The 19,059-nt window shown below is 45.2% G+C and overlaps 1 protein-coding gene across 6 annotated transcripts in view; it reads right to left on the reverse strand.

Moving 5' to 3' along the window:
* CCDC158 (coiled-coil domain containing 158) overlaps positions 1-9,886 on the reverse strand; it is a 132,629-nt gene extending 122,743 nt beyond the window's left edge. For 3 of the 6 annotated variants that reach the window (XM_075606718.1, XM_075606720.1, XM_075606716.1), the window contains exon 1: positions 9,506-9,738. The gene's annotated coding sequence lies outside the window, so the exon portion shown is untranslated. The other 3 variants (XM_075606726.1, XM_075606717.1, XM_075606719.1) reach the window with 3 other exon arrangements.
* Positions 9,887-19,059: the final 9,173 nt, after the last annotated feature.

Below are 19,059 nucleotides of genomic sequence, written 5' to 3' on the forward strand. Positions count from 1 at the left end.
TTGCAGTCTCAGGCATGAGGATATATTTCAATAGGATCACTTTATTTAGTGCACTGGCAGATGTTACAGCATACACAGCTCACTTCTTGGGGCTTCACCCTCAGGATGTACCCTGGCCAAGGGCACCCGAAGCAGTCCATGCTCTTCCCTTACTCCCTGGTGAAGTAAAGGGTATAGTTGTCGTCATCCCCCCCCCCTCCTCCACTCCCCTAGGGGAGAGAATACAAACTTGACAGAGCTCTGCACAGTTGTTAGGGTAGACCAGCCTCTCTCAAGGAGGTAGAGGCACTGACTAAATTTAGCAGTGCAGCTCCTTAAGTATAAGGGAAGTAGGTACCAGGTCTGAATCAAGTGATTGGACATACACAGGCCTAGTCCCACCGCCTCCCCAGTCACTCAAGAAGCTACTGTGAGTGTGGAAAACCCATGATAACTCCTGGCAGGCCTGCTCTTACCAGGACTGACTGCAAGGGAGGACAGACTAGTAGCCAAGGAAACCAGCCTGGCGTCAGTTCTTTTTCCACCGTTTCTATAGCAGTGATTTATCACCAGCGTTACATGTATCTAAGCTGCAAGATAATTCAGTAACATCGTATCTTCTTGTCCTCCATGGAGAGCTAACAATGTACTTTGTAGAATTTCTTTGATGTATATGGTACCTGGAACTTCCTGTACAGTAAATCACATCACCAAAGAGACAACACTGCAGCCCTCTGTTGTACCTCCTTTTTTTTTTTTTTTTTTAATGGCCTCAACGCCAATATGCTTTAAAAAGAAAAAAAGTTAATAAAATAAACACTTTTTCCCCCAAAAGGAACCAGAAATTGACAATGTTTCGTATATTTATTCTGCCTTTAATGCATTCCACCTTCACAATCTGACTGAATTACTATTTACAGCAGCCATGCAGATAAGTACTACAACTTGACCAGCCCACAAAATGATTTAGCAGCTCACCCTGAGAGGGGGTAACATGAGAGAGGAGAGGAGGTGACACAGTGGGGGGGGGGGGGGTGACGAGTGCTGGTGACATGGGGGAGAGTGACACGAGTGAGTGTGACAGTTTGTACCTCATTGCTTGCCGATGCCAAGTCCATCTCCTCTCTCACTCAAGAGCCACCGTTACCTCCCTCCGCCTCCTCCCACCCACTTCATCATGCCCTGCGGTCCATCTGGGAGAAGGGTGAGTGAGCCGAGAGGACATACCTGATACTGCATAAAGTGCCACTCAACCCAGGTGAGTGGTTATCTGCAAGGCTGATTTACAGTCCAACAGCATATGCTCATCTTGCTTTGTTTAGAAGAGTAAGCCAAGTGAAACAGCCATCGATTTGTGATAAAATACTATCTTTTTGAGGGAAATTTTGGAGGACTTGAGACTAAATCAAGAAAATAATGACTTTTAATGATTATCTGAATTGCACCTGAGATCTCCCGTCCTATGTAACTGTGGGTTTTATTTATCAACGTCTCCCAGCTTCAAAAATGAAAAACAGGGCTTGTTTTTTACGCGCGTTTTGTTCCAGTTTTCAAGCTGCAAAACTCTTGTGTATTGTTTAACTACAGTAGTATACAGCCACACTGCACAGACTCCCAGAAAAGTACTTGCTTGTCCTCTAACTCTGCCACTACTTCAAGAGTATCACTGCCTAGAACATGGCAGCATTGTCTTCAAAACACAGTTCACTGCGCAAAATGGAAATTTTGGTTTAATCTACTATGTGTCAGAATTGTAATATAATTGTAAGTCTTGATATTCCTTTTTTACCAACTATAAATCATTGAATACTTACAGTGCCTTGTGCACCTTGTCTTCATTTCCCCCCTCTTCTAGAACAGGGGCTTTCAACCTTTTAAAGCTGCAGTTCAAGCAATACCCTACATGTGTGTTTTTTTAAATAAATCAGTTCTGTACTATGAGAAAATACATGTAGCATTTAAAAAAAATGTATTATAATGTAACAAGCAATTGTTGGTTCCTATAGCAACCATTTACAAAGTCACATTCCCTTCCTCTTCTGAAACAGGCTCTGGCACACCCCTTATTTTAGCCCTGCCCTCTCTCTAGCAGTGCACCAATTGTATCTAGTGACTGCCTGGTCACATGATCTTCCCAACAGAACTTTGCATCTTGGGTCCTCTTCTGTTGCACTGACAGCCATTTAGTGAATTCCCGAGCCGAATCTTCCCCGATCGATAACATGCGAGCACGGATCGATTAGCAACTTAGCTACTGAACTATCATTCGTGGATTGTATTGATGCACATATTGAATGGGATAGATATAGATATATACATATATATTTAAATGGCAGCTTGAACTGTTGCTTTAAGAACTGTGACTTTGCTTAAAAGTGTATTGTGACTCTTTGAAACCTCCTTAACTTGATTCTGACTTTGTCGAGCCCCAATCCACGATGTAAAAACACTATTGCTGCTGTAAGACATAACTTCTTTTTAAATAAACTAAACACTTTCTATATTACATACTATTTTCTAACAATACAATTGAAATTCTACAATTATAACACAACACAAATATGGCAAAACAAAATTATACTGTTTTAAAGGGAAAAATGTCTGCAATGAGCAAAGGTTTACACAGGCTGAAAACCGCTGTCCTAGAATACGATGATGTCACCTACTAGAACGTGATATAATGCATCACGACCCACAATGGAAAGCCATCACCCATGGCCATGCCAACCTTGTTCCGGGCCCAGCTTGAAGACTCTAGAGGTACTGGACCCCTTACCCAGTGCAGTACATCACTCTACCTGGTACTTCTAACCCACGCACCAGACCCTCCTGCTCCTTAGGTTTAAAAAATAATAATAATAATAATAATAATAAATAATATTAGCCCTCCTCATTACAGAGCACCGACAGACCTGGGGTATCCTTAGTCAAAATGTGGCACCATCACCACATAAAATGTAATTACGTTGCCACTTGCACATTGAAGTTATAACCACCTAGAACAGTGTAATGAAGCGAATGCCTTGAGGAACAATACAGCTATATTTATTAAGAATGCTGATTAAGGGAGGGGCCCTGGTGATACTATCGTCTTTACAATATCAAAAAGAAGCCCTTAGACAGTTGAGGGAGACACACTCCTATTCACTTCTCAAGAGAGATCCCACTAAACCATTCTAAGGCTTGTATTATACTAAGCACGTGCGGCAATGAAAAAAAGTCTTGTCTCCCTATGACTGTGTATCCAATGCCGACACGCGCACACAGACAGCGTTGGTACGGCAGCTGTGTGGAAAGAAAGAAATGTGTCTTTTCCAGCGGCTACCGTGCCACTGAGCCAATCACAGTGAGGCCTACCCTTGTGATGTCATGGCCACGCATCCTAGGCGCACGCGTAATTGTTTGGCCTATATGCGCAAAACACGTGCGCGATGTGCAACGTCATGCGTGCAAACGCTTACAATAACACCAGCCTTAGGAGAACTTCAAGAGTTGCTCCAATAGGGCAACATTTTATGTGTATTAAGTAATAAGGAGTAAGGCAGCGTCCCCATTGGCGCTGAGCATGCTGTGCGCTCGGCGCTTGCCGCTTTTACTTCCTGTACTCTTTATGTTGACCTCCACGCTCACGCGGTGCATGCGCGATCGTGCTTTGCTCTCCCAAGCTTGGCGCTTGAGACAAAAAAAAGTGACTTTGAAGCGCCCTCAACATGCCCCCCCCCCCCCACCCGCTCCTGCTTGTAAAATAGACAGGACACCCGGCGCTCATGCTAGAGAGTTGGTGACGTCACCGCTCTCAAGCATGAGCGCGGTCAGCCCCAGTGGGGACACAGCCTTAGAGTTCCTCAGCTGTCCATATCCAATCATACTAGTGTTCCACCATCTCCTAAAGATCCACAAATCGCTCGCCCTCTGAGCCGGCCCATCGTGGCGAGCATTGGATCTTTGGGAGATGGTCTGTCACGGTATGTGGATAGGTTTCTGCAACCATTGGTTCTTGGGTTGTCATCTTATATATGTGACACCACTGATCTCTCTGTAGAGGAGATTCAATGGACTAAGAATTACAGATGGGTCACCTTAGATGTGACCTCTCTGTATTCTATCATTGAGCACTCACATGGACTTCAAGCGGTGCAGCAATTTTTAAATTCACCAGATCTCTCTGTTTCACGGTGCACGTTTCTTCTAGGTTCTAATCACTTTTTTTTACTCACGCACAATTATTTTCTTTTTGATGCACAATATGAATTACTATCACATGGCACAGCTATGGAGACTTCGCTTGCACCCTCATATGCCAGCTTATTTATGGGATAGTAAACACATTTATAGCGGCACTAATTATTTTCATGATCATATTATTTTCTATAAGCGCTATATAGACGATGGAATCTTTATTTGGGTTGGTGATAACACTTCACTTCTCACTTTCATTCAAGCATTAAACACGAATGATCTTAAATTTACAATTCACATTTGAACACCATATTAATTATTTAGACGTCACCCTGTACATCGACATAGAAGGTCGCATTCAAACTGATATACTGTATTCAGGAAAGAGCATTCAAGAAATTCCTTTCTAAAGGCTCAAAGCAGCCATCAAGGGCCCTTAAAGAAAGGCATTCCTAGAGGGCAGTTTATCCGTTTAAAAAGGTTATGCTCTGACCGAGATGCGTGTGTTGCTCAAATCTAATGATTTAGCCCAGAGATTTATTGCCAGAGGTTATAATCCCCAGGATATTAAAGAAGCATTTTTATATGCTTTCACCCTCAAGAGGGATGATCTTGCCCAACATAAAACTAGACATAGTATAAATATTCACAAGAAGTTCAATTCAAGAGGAGATAATATGATTATCCCATGTTTATTACTACTTATAATAGACAGTCACAACAGATACTGTACGTGCTATTGTGCGTAAACATTGGGACACTTGATGCCTAGACAAAGATATACGACCTACCACTCAGGGGGTACCATGGGTTGTCTAAGAGCAAAAACATTGGACTCTTACCTATCCCCTACTCTGTTCAACTCCAATCGTGTCTATAATTTACGGGGAATACCTAGAGGTTTTGTTTAGCTGCGGTCATTGCTCGGTGTGCCAGTATGCTACCACAAGCAACAAAAAATATCACACATTTTTTATTTGATTATTCTATGAAAACGTTCATTAACTGTCATACTAGTTTTGTAATTTATCTTTTGAAATGCGGTTGCCACAAAAGCTATGTGGGTCGTATTATTAGACCTTTACGATCTAGAATTATGGAACAGGTTAGATTAAGAAACAAGATATGAGTTATCTAGTGTCTCACCATTTTTCCACGTGTCCTTCATATGGAATAATCAATTTTTTGTTTACAGGATCAGAACATGTTCCACAATAAATATGACGAGGGGACAGGTTAAATAATCTCAATAAGAGAGCTGTTTTGGATCTACACTTTGGACACTTTGACCCCCTCAGGCATCAATGTCGAGTGGGATCTCAAGCATTTTCTCACACAATTCCATCTTTCAAAGTGTCCTGGTTGTGGTTCACTATCATCTCTCCCTCACCTCCCTATATTATTATACAGTTATTTTTATGATTATTTTTATGAATAAATTTATGTAGTCAATATAGAAACACTTCTCAATCTAGATATATCATGTTTATTGAGTGGTGTATAAGTCTATATATATATTGAGTGGACAGCACTCCCAAGACTATGATAATGAAGCTGCAGGGTGCAACGGAACTAGGAGGACCCAAATCCCCCCTAACCAATAATCACAATCAACAGTTCCAGCACTCACTGACTATATGATAATAGTACCACGGGTTATGCCACAAGAAAAGATGATTTAATGTACACACAGGGAGTAATGCAGCACAGTAGCAAACAAATACAGTTGTAAACAAATGAACATATATTCAGGTGGTGATTGGGGTGAACACAATAGGGAAAAGGGAATGCAACGACATGAGGGAACAAACAGTGGGGACAAAAACAGCACACCCGTGGAGAGAGAGAGAGACGGAGAGAGAATAGGAGAGATACTTGGTCATGTTACCTGAAGGTCTGATTTTCTCTATCTATATATGCTCTGGTGAAATCAGGACTGATGGTGCTTTATGTGAGATTCCATTTAACAGTGAATAGGTCTCTGAGTGTTGCTCTGGTTTTTGGGGTGTAAGGGTAAAGGGAAGTACCTTATGGTCTTTTCAGACCTGAGGGAACGGGCCTTAGGAAGGGGTGTCCCCCCGAAACGTTGCCCCCCTGATTACCCTACCTCTGTGTGTGTTTTTGTCCCCACTGTTTGTACCCTCATATTGCATTACTCCCTGTATTATCTTGTGTGTAGATTAAATCATCTTTTCTTGTGGCATAACCCGTAGTACTATTATCATATAGTCAGTGAGTGCTGGAACGGTTGATTGTGATTATTGAGTGGTGTATGTTTGATATCACAATGATATATTTGTTATGAGGTCTCTTATATATTCTTGTTATGTATTCTCAGTCCGCATACAGATAATTTACAGTTATATGGCCTTATATGGTGGATTTTTGCTATATACCATTATATGACATAGTATATGGCACGGCACCCCAAACACACCTTGGCAAATTTGACACCCTCTACAACTCACTATGCCACTTTGTCCTCAAATGTAACCACAACACACATCACTGCAAAATGCTCAAGAACTAGATTGGTCATCACTTGAGTCTAAGCACAAAGTTAATCTTTCCTGTCTTGCCTTCAAATACTTTCTGGGCAAGCTACCCATCTATCTGAACGAGCTCTTCACCCCCACCACATGCAGCAGATTATCGGAGATCTGACTCCAAAAAGACTGTTCATGATCCCAAGGTTCAGCAAAGTATCCGGCCGCTCCTCCTCTTACCGTGCACCCCAAAACTGGGACAATCTACCGGAGACTCTCACAGCCGCCACCAGTAAGTTCTTTCAAAACTAAAGCTGTCTCACATTTTAATCTGGTCTGTAACTGTTACATACGCCTATAATATATATTATCTTTAACTGTGCAACTGTGTATATAATGTATAACCCTGTTCACTTAATGTAACTATGTATTTGTAACTATGTATTGGTCATCATAACTCTATGTCCAGGACATACTTAAAAACAAGAGGCAACTCAATGTATTACTTGCTGGTAAAACATTTTATAACTAAAATTATATTATTATTTATACAGATATACAATACGTGGGTGTTTGCCATTATTATTATTGGTTACAATATATTACTTTATACTATATTATCCTTGGTGTTGATGGTAGTTATTGGGTATCCATCATTATTATTGTGGTTTTTTTCACATATATTTATTTATATAGCTTAACAGGTATTGTTATATCTCCTGCATGTTTTGTATTTCTTTATATATTCACATATATATAATTTACAATAGATTTATAGCAGTATCTAATGTCACCTTGTACTGCTGTGGTGTCTGGTTCTTATTTATTAATATTGTTTAAGGTATCTTTCAATGTATTATTTAATATAACTTATTATTATTCATTATTACTATGTCACTTATAATTCCATTTTCATGAGTATTTTTACGGATCTCCAGTAGTGATTTTATCTTAGTTTATTTTAATTGATTACCTTGTATTAAGATGGTTTCCTTTTTGTTAGTGGATATTTCTTATTTATTAGCATATAGTATCCCTCTGATTTATGATGCAATGAATACAATGTATTTTTATCCTTGCATGTTAGTATGGTTGTACAGGCAGTCCTCGGTTATCCGACACAATGCGTTACTCAAAATGGCGTTGTAAAGCGAAACGTTGTAAAGCAAAACACGTTTTCCCATAGGAACACTGTTTAAATGAAATGTTCCGTTCCCGAAGGCATTTTTAACACTAAAATACACCAAATATTTTATGTAGGCAATAAGATATGCAGCACACACATAACTTATATAGTGTATATACTGTATTATATATATATATATAATATAACATAATAAATAATATATTATATAGTATAATATAATATTATATAGTATAATATTATATATATACGCTCTTACGACGCTTTGCAACGTTGTTTATGTGAATGTGTATATATATATATATACACACACATACACAACGTTGCAAAGCGTCGTAAGAGCGTTGGATAAGCCATTTTGGCGTTGTAAAAATGAACATAGGTATGCATTGCATAGCGTTGGATAAGCCATTCGTTGTAAAGTGAAGCGTTGTAAAACGAGGACTGTATGTATGGGATTCAGGAGATATCGCAGAGTAGCGACTTCCTTTTTAAATTCCTGGCGTACTGCCATGCCTTTCAGGTGTTGCTTGCATTTACATGAATCCTGCATTTCATTAATCACCGGAAACCGCTACAAAAGGATCCTCCTGTCTACCTGCAGTCACTCTTTGATAAAGTACCATTGTGACATGAAACGTGTCTGAAATGAGTGCTGGAACGATGTGAAACTTTCAATTACAATAAAAGGTTTTTTTTACGGTTATTGGTCCAGCTATCTGTACCGGCTCTTGCAGTGTGCCGCCTTTTTTTCTCTACGCGCTATTAGAGAGGGTTGGGGTTCCTTACAATGAATCTGATCTCAGACGCGCTATTAGAGAGGGTTGGGGTTCCTTACAATGCATCTGATCTCAGACGCGCTATTAGAGAGGGTTGGGGTTCCTCAGAATTTCACAATACAATTATAGGTTTCCTTAACCAAAAAAAGGTTAAAAAACACTGGCCTAGAATGTGACACCATCACAGACATCCCTGGGTGACACAAAGTGACATGTCCTGCTTTTTCTAAGCACCTGTGTAAAGTGATATAATAGGCACAAAACAACTTAACAGGTGATCACTATTAATACAGTAAAGTGAATAAAGCAACCTTATCAATTTATCTAAGGTGCACATATAATTAAATGCACTTATAAATATTGTGAATAAGTGATAATGATATAATAAAAGAGTGAAATACAAAATAATATTAAGTCTTAACCCCCATGCTCGAACGCTCTAGTGGGGTTCGTATTTACCTGTCCCAAAACGTTGGGACATCTTAACCAAGATGTCTATAGCTGTATTTTAATTTAATGTATTTATAAAAATGTTTTACCTGGAACTAATACACTGAGAGTTACCTCTCATTTTCAAGTATGTCCTGGGCACAGTTATAAAAATACATGATTGTACATGTATTGTTCTCTGATGATAATGTTAGCCTACTTTGCCATAGTGCCCCCCTCGCCCCCCCCCCCCCTTGTTTTTGTATTCCCTTTCTTCTTTCCAAACTCCTCGTTTTTGAATATATGAAAATTGCTTAATAGTCATTAGCAAAGTGCAAAGTGTATCCTGCACTGGTAAAGAAAGAGCACAGCAAAATGCAGCCCTTTACACTAAAATATTAACATTGCAAAAGCAAGATTGTAAATAACAAGCGAGCAAGAGGTACTACTATAAATCCTCACACTTCAATCAATGCTATCCCCAGTTACCCCAATTCACCAACACTTACCACCGGAGACAGACAGAGCGATGACCTCATGACACCAGTGTGACCCCACTCACAATGTGACACTATCCTGCTGCCCCATAATAAGCACAGGTGCAGCACCCGGGGAAGACTTGGGAATGATCTGGTGCACGTGAAGTTACCACCTCGGCAGCAGTATGTGCTGGTGCGTCCCTCACAATGTAGCACTGTCCTGCACCCTCACCATGAGCCCCAGCTCAGTATCAACAGCAGCGCCGTCTCACCCCCGGGTTACCTGATGCTGCAGCTTTTCCCCTCCCCCTGCGCGAGACCCTCTCTGCCCCGCGAACGTTCTACTGTCCGGAGCGCGAGAGGGGGAGGGGGGCACCTCGCTGCAGTTGGTTGACACAGGACGCCTCCGCGTTGCCAAGGAGACGACTCAAACCGAGCATCTGGAACTCGCCCCGCCGTCTTCTATGAAAATTCCGGGGGGGGGGGGGGGGGGGGGGGGAGCATGTGACGCGAGAGAGTTTCGACCAATGGGAGGGAGCGGCGGAAGGCTTGGTTCCCTGGACGTTCCAATTGCAGGTGCAGTGCAGGGGGATAGAGGGCTGATAATGGGCTTCCTTTCTTCAGATCCCTTTGATGGAATCCCGCGGGGATCTGGAGCCAGTCTCACTCATTTTTAGTATCGGATTAAGTTCTCAGTTGAAGTCAGTACTTTTCCACTAAAATACTAGTTTTTGTTGCCCAAAATCACAGAAATCTCTGACATGTTGTGTCCTTGGAGATCTGTGTCTTTGTTAATTATTATTTTGTTTTAATTACATTTGTCAAGAGCTACTGTCCCTCTGCTCTCTGAAAGATATATTTATTTTCTTTTGAGGGGTCAATTAGTTGTCTTCATTGGTGTGAACCATTTTTAATTCTGGAGATATCACTTTACAAAAGGTGTTCCCACCTGCCTGGAAATATTTCAAATGTATTAAGCAAGCAGAGGGTACCATGGTAAACATCATGCCATAAACATCAATGACAGGCCAAGATGCCCTGATTAAAAGCAAACATGTGCTTTGAGTTTGGATGTCTCATTTGGCCATTGTTTTGAGGAGATGGCTGTTTTAATGAAATAATGGAGATCTTAAACCACCCTTTGCGGGTCACCAGCCGCACCAGTTTTACGGAATACCCAAATGCATTTGCAAGCATACATATGTTTTAATTGGCATATGAATTGGATATTCATTGGTCTTCATAAAACTCTTCGCACACAAAAGTAAATGAAATAAAACATAATGGTGCATGGCACAAAATGAGAGATTATGTAATTTTTCACTAATTCTACCCTAAAAAGAAATATATATGTAGCCATGCTGTAAAATTGCATACAGTTTTCTCTCATGCTGGCAGTATGCCTGGTAAGTTACAGGGTTGCCAGCATCAATCATGGAGGTTTGCCCTCACACCCTGGTGAGGTGTCATATGTATTCAAGGGGAGTGGTAACATGCTCTGAGTCCACCATTAGTGACATCAGAGATGTGCCTGTTCCTGAGGTATATAAGGCACAGCACTGCCCAAAGTTAGTGTGAAGTTTATTCTACAAGACTGAGTTCAGAGCAGAAGGCTGAAGTGTTCACTAGTGAGTTAACTAGTGACACAGTTCTAACTCAGGGGCCAGCAGCAGCAAGGCTGGCCGGGCCTACACTGTGTCCAGGGACCTGGCACAGGTGGTGATCTCCCTGAGGGGAGAGGTGATCCAACTTCATTGGGAGGGCAGACCTTCGGAAGGGAAAGTACAGACCACGATCGGCTAAGCTGCTAGCTGTGAGGGGCAGTTTGCCCATACCAACTGCAATAAAGATGCCCAGTTCTAAGTCAACTCCACTGTGTGAGACTGAAGTTACTCTCCAGCGGAAGGCACCACCAAGAAGGAGTTCCTCATCAGAACCATCTCCTTGCGGACGCAGAGATCCTGATGAGGTGGAGGCGCTGCACTGTATGTAGGTAGGACTCTAGCACACTACCTCAGCTGCCTGTCTAGGTTGACATTCCCTATACACCATCATGCGGGAGGCTCAGGAGTCCTGTTGCCAACAGGTGCACCACTAGACACGTCCATATAATGGGGACTGGTTAGACCACAGGGGCCAATGTGAGATTGGGTGGGTCAGCCAGGCCAGAAAGTCCGTTACATTTGGAGGCGCTGCTGAGATACCTGTCAACAGGAAAGGCTTTTGCTAGGCACACTGGGAAACAGGAGAGTGTATGCTGCCAGTCAGTGCTGTGTTGGGACGGAACCAAGGGTAGTCAGGGGAGCTGATGGAGTTGTCAGACCGCAGGGACGACCTGGGGACCTGAGAGGAGTGGGAGTCTGGAGCAGGGCTATAGCTGTCCTAGTCACCTTGAGGTAGTGCTAGTTGGTAGGATGCCTAAAGGGATAGCCTGTTAACGAGGTCAGGAAGCCTGGAGAGGGTCTGCGCTAGACTGACCAACAGAGGTAGACGCCCCAGTACTGCATGGAGAAGCCAGAGTACTCTAGCCCATTCCAGACCACTTACCACAGTCAGCACAGATTGGAGTGAAAGGAGAGACACAGCATACACAGAGAGAGTGAGCCTAGCCTGAGGTAGTGCAACACGAGTCAGACCTACATTAGGTACACAAGGTGGTGCATCGGGCAATCTTTATTGTATCGGTATGGCAGCTGCCCCGCAGAGAGGAGCTCCATGTACAATAACCGCAAACAGAGTAACAAGATGAACATGGCGACCGCAAGAATGGAGGATCCGCGCGGTGCGGAAGGTCCAAAATGGCGGACGGAGGCAGATGGGGAGAGCGCACTTGGTGTGTGTCCTAATGAAGAGCAAGCTACGGAGACGACTTTTGCGAGCCTGCTGTGGAGTGGCGCCAAGGCTCTGGCCATGCCGTTTTGGTCCTGCCTGGGACAGCGGGGTACTACCCCTGAGGACAGTGAGGAGGACATTGTAGTAGTGTGTGTGGAGAATGATGGATTTGCTTGCCAGTCAGCGTATAACACATCAAAAGCTACCTCAGTTGCTAAAGTGATTGGCAATGCAAATCAAAATGGCGGTTCCCGCTTCCCTGGGAGACCACGTGGGTCGGATGCAGAGAATGCTGCAAATGCAAAGCTTGCAGAGAGTTGGCCGGGAGTGGCGCCAAAAGGAAAACCCCACCCTGATGGGAGGTATGGCGCAAAAGCTGTGGCCGCGCCCTCATGGACAGTGACGAGCTCAGCCCCAGTGCTGGGTTATCCTATCAACTTTTGGGACCCTCCCCTAATTTCAACCAGGGGGAGCGGTTTCCAGCTGTGTCAGATGAGGGTGGAGCTGGAAGAAGGAGGAGTTAATAAACAAGCCCCTTCCCTTCAGTTGCGAGGAGCTGATCTACTGGGAAGACCACTACAAAGAGTGTCTCCGGTGGTTAATATGGCCAGCAAGATCGAGGACGATTCGAACATCTCTGCCCAACCCTATTCAGCCCCAGGAGGCTACCTGGTGCTCAGGGCGGCCGGCAAAGAAACTGTGACCTGCCTATGCATGCAGTGTCGGCTACCGGGAGGTACCGTCAGTACCACGTCCCGATGCCCTCAATGCGGCATTTACTATCAGTGGCCAGAGCAGCCCTTCGTACCAGGGCTGGCCGTGGAGGTGGGAGCGGATATAGCTAAGCTGGCAGCTGCAGCTCTGACAACGGTCAAAGTAGAGCCAGTGGACCCCGGAGCATGGGGGTTGCTCCTTATGACAACTACGGAGCAAGAAGAAAAAAAAGGGACGTGTACACAGGGTGAGAGCGGCGAACCTAATCGGCGATCCCCGACGGAAGTGCCACTCCCTGAGTTGGAGCTCGACTCCTCGGACGAGGAGCAAGCGACTCCGACCCCGGTGGTGACGCGCCAACCGGTGGACCACTGCAGCGGTGCTGTAAGAGAAATGGCACTCACCTGTGTCGCAACTGAGCGGAGTCGAGTATCGCCTGTGCAGAGGCAGCTGGAGAGGCGGAGTCCCACGGCCGTGGTGACTGACAGAGCCAACGGCGGAGAAGGAACCATCCCGCGCTGACGGAGCGGTAAGAGACGTCCTTGCCCTTCTCAGGTGCCGGCGGTGGCAGCGGCGGAGGAAGGCCTAGGCCAGGCCCGAGCGGAGCAATGAGAGGAACCATCACTTCCGGATGTCGTCGTGGAAGAAGAGGTTCCGGTTGGGAACCCAACACAAGATGGCGGCGGGTCCTGCGAGATCGATGACCTCACTTCCGGTGGGCACAGCGGAGCCGGATGGAAGATGGCGGCGTCCTCACGGCTGAGCAGCGGTACCCGGTCGCCTGGATCCGGGAAGAGCTGGCAGGCCCAGCGGAGGCCTGAGAACAGTGAGACGGGAGAATCGGAGGGCCAAACCGATGGCACCGGACCAGGTAGCGGCGAAGTGCGGGTCGTAGCCCCGCGGATGCAGATAGCCCTTCCCTATGCCCAGCCCCGGCCATAGCTAAAGTCCCTATCCCCATCACCTTTTCCTATGGGTCACCCTCGAGCCAGGGGTTGTCTGGGGAGTCCAGAGTCACCTCCGATGAAAGGACTGGGTAAAGCTTGGACTTCGCCGAATGTTTCACCTCCGATGATGGATCGGGAGGGGGGAGGTATACATGACAGGTGTCTGTCTCGAGTGAATGCCCCAGTAGTATTCGGGTTAATGTCACCAGTAGGCCAAAACGGTTGGGGTCCCAGTCTACTGTAGATCTACTGGCACCTCGGGGATATCCTCAGGGGGAGAGTTGGAGGAGAGTGAGGGTCCCGTGGTGGTTCCAGCAGAGGCTGGAGAGCACAGGTGGTGGGCGCCCAAGTTCGAGGGATATGAGGCCTGGCTCGACCGCACCAGGTTTATCCTCCGACAAGAAGGAGTGGTGGATTACTGGTGGGCTCCAGGGGAATTGACGGAGGAAGGCCATCTGGAGGAGCTGTGACTGCGATGGTATGACATCAGGTCAGGGGCTGTGGATCCAAAGGGATCAAGTAGGTTAAGGGATCCTGTAAAGCCAAACGAACCCTTCTCATGGGTGCTGCCAGGAAAGGCAGGCGGCGCTAGACTCATTCAGACAAGTCGGGCCGAAAGGGCCATAGTGACCCGTTACAAAAACTCCCACGGGTTGGAGTACCCCTATGTCCCTGAACCCCTCATGCAAGAAATAGAGGACCAGAGGGTTAAGAGAGACCATAGAGGCGTATGTGGTCAACAAAGGTGGTGGATGCACTGGGCGCCGGGCAGAAGAAAGAATTTCCCAGCTCATGAGGGTATGGAGCATAGGGCGCAGTGTATATATGCACAAAGTGGTGTATAGACCAGAGAGTGGGTTACTCCGGGAGTACAGCGTGACTGTAACAGACATGACTGGCCGGGAAGTAAAGAAGCCAGACCCTAGGCACTATTATTAGGTAGATAGGATAGTGGGGTCTGCTTAGGTACAGTGCCATGTGCTGGTCAGTGAGCATCGTAGGGTCATTATATCATGAAAACTGTATGATATAAATTTGTTGTGCATAATTGTGTGTTATGTTTTGCAGTGCTTCCTGGACGAAAGTACACCAAATTTAGGTCCCAGATGGGTCGTTGGGATTCACCAGGGGGAGAATTAGCCATGCTGTAAAATGGCATACAGTTTTCTCTCATGCTGGCAGTAAGCCTGGTAAGTTACAGGATTGCCAGCATCAATCATGGAGGTTTGCCCTCACACCCTGGTGAGGTGTCATATGTATTCAAGGGGAGTGGTAACATGCTCTGAGTCCACCGTTAGTGACATCAGAGATGTGTCTGTTCCTGAGGTATATAAGGCACAGCACTGCCCAAAGTTAGTGTGAAGTTTATTCTACAAGACTGAGTTCAGAGCAGAAGGCTGCAGTGTTCACTAGTGAGTTAACTAGTGACACAGTTCTAACTCAGGGGCCAGCAGCAGCAAGGCTGGCCGGGCCTACACTGTGTCCAGGGACCTGGCACAGGTGGTGATCTCCCTGAGGGGAGAGGTGATCCAACTCCATTGGGAGGGCAGACTTTCGGAACGGAAAGTACAGACCATGATCGGCTAAGCTGCTAGCTGTGAGGGGCAGTTTGCCCATACCAACTGCAATAAAGATGCCCAGTTCTATGTCAACTGCACTGTGTGAGACTGAAGTTACTCTCCAGCAGAAGGCACCACAAAGAAGGAGTTCCTCATCAGAACCATCCCCTTGTAGGACGCAGAGATCCTGATGAGGTGGAGGCGCTGCACTGTATGTAGGTAGGACTCTAGCACACTACCTCAGCTGCCTGTCTGGGTTGACATTCCCCATACACCATCCTACGGGAGACTCAGGAGTCCTGTTGCCAACAGGTGCACCACCAGACACGACCATGTAATGGGGACTGGTTAGACCACAGGGGCCAATGTGAGATTGGGTGGGTCAGCCAGGCCAGAAAGTCCGTTACATATATATCTACATATATAGCAACTGTAAATATTACTGTATGCTCATTTGCATGTCTTAGACAGGTCTGCAACCCTGCCTTTCACCATTATCACCCAGCACACAGCACTTCCACTGCAGCAAGGGATTAAGCCAGGACAACCAACCTCACACTGAAGAGACCCACAAGGTCGAAACAGTCTGTCTGTGAGTGGGTTTACTGGCTTTCCATCTCATCTCAGCCTTTGTTTAAAAGCTGTGTTTAAAGCAGCATGCATTGGTTTAAGGATTGCTCATGTAATGTGAGCTTGAGACAAAAGGTGGCACTGTGTGCTCTTTTGCATGTCATTTCACAGAATCCCTTGCTGCATTGGAAGTGCTGTGTGATAATGGTGAAAGGCAGGGTTGCAGACCTGTCTAAGACATGCAAATGAGCATACAGTAATATTTACAGTTGCTATATGCTTTAATGTGGAGGGTTTTTGTCACTTCTTTTACCCACCATAACCTTAATAATGTGTGGTGAAGACCTACTCTAGTCTCAAACCAGCAAAGCCAGGACAACCAACCTCACACTGAAGAGACCCACAAGGTCGAAACAGTCTGTCCGTGAGTGGGTTTACTGGCTTTGCATCTCATCTCAGCCTTTGTTTAAAAGCTATGTTTAAAGCAGCATGCATTGGCTTAAGGATTGCTCATGCAAGGAAAAAAAATTTGGGCCGCACGGTTAAATCATCATCATCATCATCATCATCTCTCCTCCTGAACCTCTCTTCATCATCACCATCATCCTCATATCTCCCCCAGAACCCCTCACTATCAACCTTTACGATACTTCCCCTCTATCTCTCATACACCCATCTCTCCCCCTCACCCACACAATACCCCCCTCCACATCAAATACACAATACCCCCTCCACATCCCCCCAGCCCATTCCATGTCAGCAGCCCCCCCAAGTCAGCATCCTATGTCAGCATCCCCCCATGTCTCTCTTCCCTCAATATGACACTCTCTCCCACTCCCCTAAATGACACCCTCACCCCCTCCCCTCAATATGACACTCTCTCCCCCTCCCCTCAATATGACACTCTCTCTCCCTCCCCTCAATATGACACTCTCTCTCCCTCCCCTCAATATGACACTCTCCCCCTCCCCTCAATATGACACTCTCTCCCCCTCCCCTAAATGACACTCTCCCCCTCCTCTCAATATGACTCTCTCCCCCTCCCCTCAATATGACACTGTCCTCCTCCCCTCAATATGACACTCTCCCCCTCCCCTCAATATGACACTCTCTCTCCCTCCCCTCAATATGACACTCTCTCTCCCTCCCCTCAATATGACACTCTCCCCCTCCCCTCAATATGACACTCTCTCCCCCTCCCCTAAATGACACTCTCCCCCTCCTCTCAATATGACTCTCTCCCCCTCCCCTCAATATGACACTGTCCTCCTCCCCTCAATATGACACTCTCCCCCTCCCCTCAATATGACACTCTCTCCCCCTCCCCTAAATGACACTCTCCCCCTCCTCTCAATATGACTCTCTCCCCCTCCCCTCAATATGACACTGTCCTCCTCCCCTCAATATGACAATCTCCCCCTCCCCTCAATATGACACTCTCCCCCTCCCCTCAATATGACACTCTCCCCCTCCCCTTGTCACGGTGACTTTATGGCAGGCTGTAATTTACACCAAAATATATATATAACTGGGTCTGAACTGGGACGAGACTTAGATATGATAAAATATAATTTATTCCTTGATAAAGGTGAACACACAAAATGTACAAATAACAGGCAAAATATAGACAATTACTTAAAGATTAGAACAAGAAAGCCATCAGGATACAGAATGGGCCATTTCTTCCATATTTCAGCTGACATCACAGCAAGATAGGCAGGTCATGAAGACACATGCAGGACATTCAGACATGAAGCCATTTGCATGAAGACATGAAGGACAATAGCCATAGGCTGAGCCTGGTTCTTATACAATTATTTCCCTTTGAACCAACCTAAACCCAGCCCCTCTCATAAATCAGTGGTGAAGTTGACAGTTTTCCTCAAAGTAAAACTCCTCCTACCCCACGACGTTTAAAAACTGCTTTTCCTATCTAAATATCTTCATAACTTCATAACTTCAGTTCAGTGATACTTACTGGCATGTGAGTCATATTAATACATTCCGTCACATCTGACGCTCCCAAAGAGACTAAATATTACAGTGTAATATTAAAATTAAGAGAGATATTAATATCTGTCTGTTCGAACCGGCTAAACATCAGGTGTTTGTAACCGTTAGTTGCGGGTAACTCCCACGAATACACATATGTAACTCTTAGCATGTTCAGCCAAGGACATCTCATAATATTCTTATATTTAATAAGGTCACCCATTCTGATTTTCTCCTTGGGTAGCCCCACCCTTGCCCCCATCAATAAACCCTTTGAAGCAGGGACCCCTCGGGGGGGGGGGGGACATTTGTCCCCTGTGTTATGTTTCCTCTTGCAGGATACCTTTTGTTTGTAGTGTGAGTTTTAACGCTCACAACCCACTCCAGTTCCTGGGTCCCGCATAAACAATTAGGTAATTAGCCTTTGATCATCAGGCTATGTAAATTCTAGCAAGCTGTTCTGCTTGCATAGGCAAGTGACCCAGCTCATAGGTGTCAAAACATTTGGTTCTGGTATGCATAACATTTGTTCCTTAATGCATTACAAAGGCAGGCAGAAACCATAGCATCCTGCCTGTACATTTTAACTGCAACAGAAAGGCACTTTATCAAAAAGATATGTTTCCCTTATGACAAAGTTATATTTTTAATAGGTGTGTTCTTGGGGGGTTACCCTGAGGCTGCACACCAACAATCAGGGTGCTGGCTCACTCCGTTCCTAAATTAGCAGTCTTAATGGAACGGCTCCTGTTATTCAGTACTGCTTATAATATTAACCCCTTAAGCCCCCGTGTGTGTTTTATGCAGACACTGATATAACAATAATACATGGGAGCAGGGGAATATACATTTTCATGTTATAACAAGGGTTGAATCACATTTTTAGACCTCAGCCCAGTTAATCCCTAGTCTCCCTGGTGAGGTTAGAGGGTGGCCAATTGGGGTGTAACCCCTTTAATCCCGGGCCAAA

This window comes from Ascaphus truei, chromosome 1 (assembly GCF_040206685.1).
Source record: "Ascaphus truei isolate aAscTru1 chromosome 1, aAscTru1.hap1, whole genome shotgun sequence".
In the NCBI taxonomy this organism is placed as follows: Eukaryota; Metazoa; Chordata; class Amphibia; order Anura; family Ascaphidae; genus Ascaphus; species Ascaphus truei.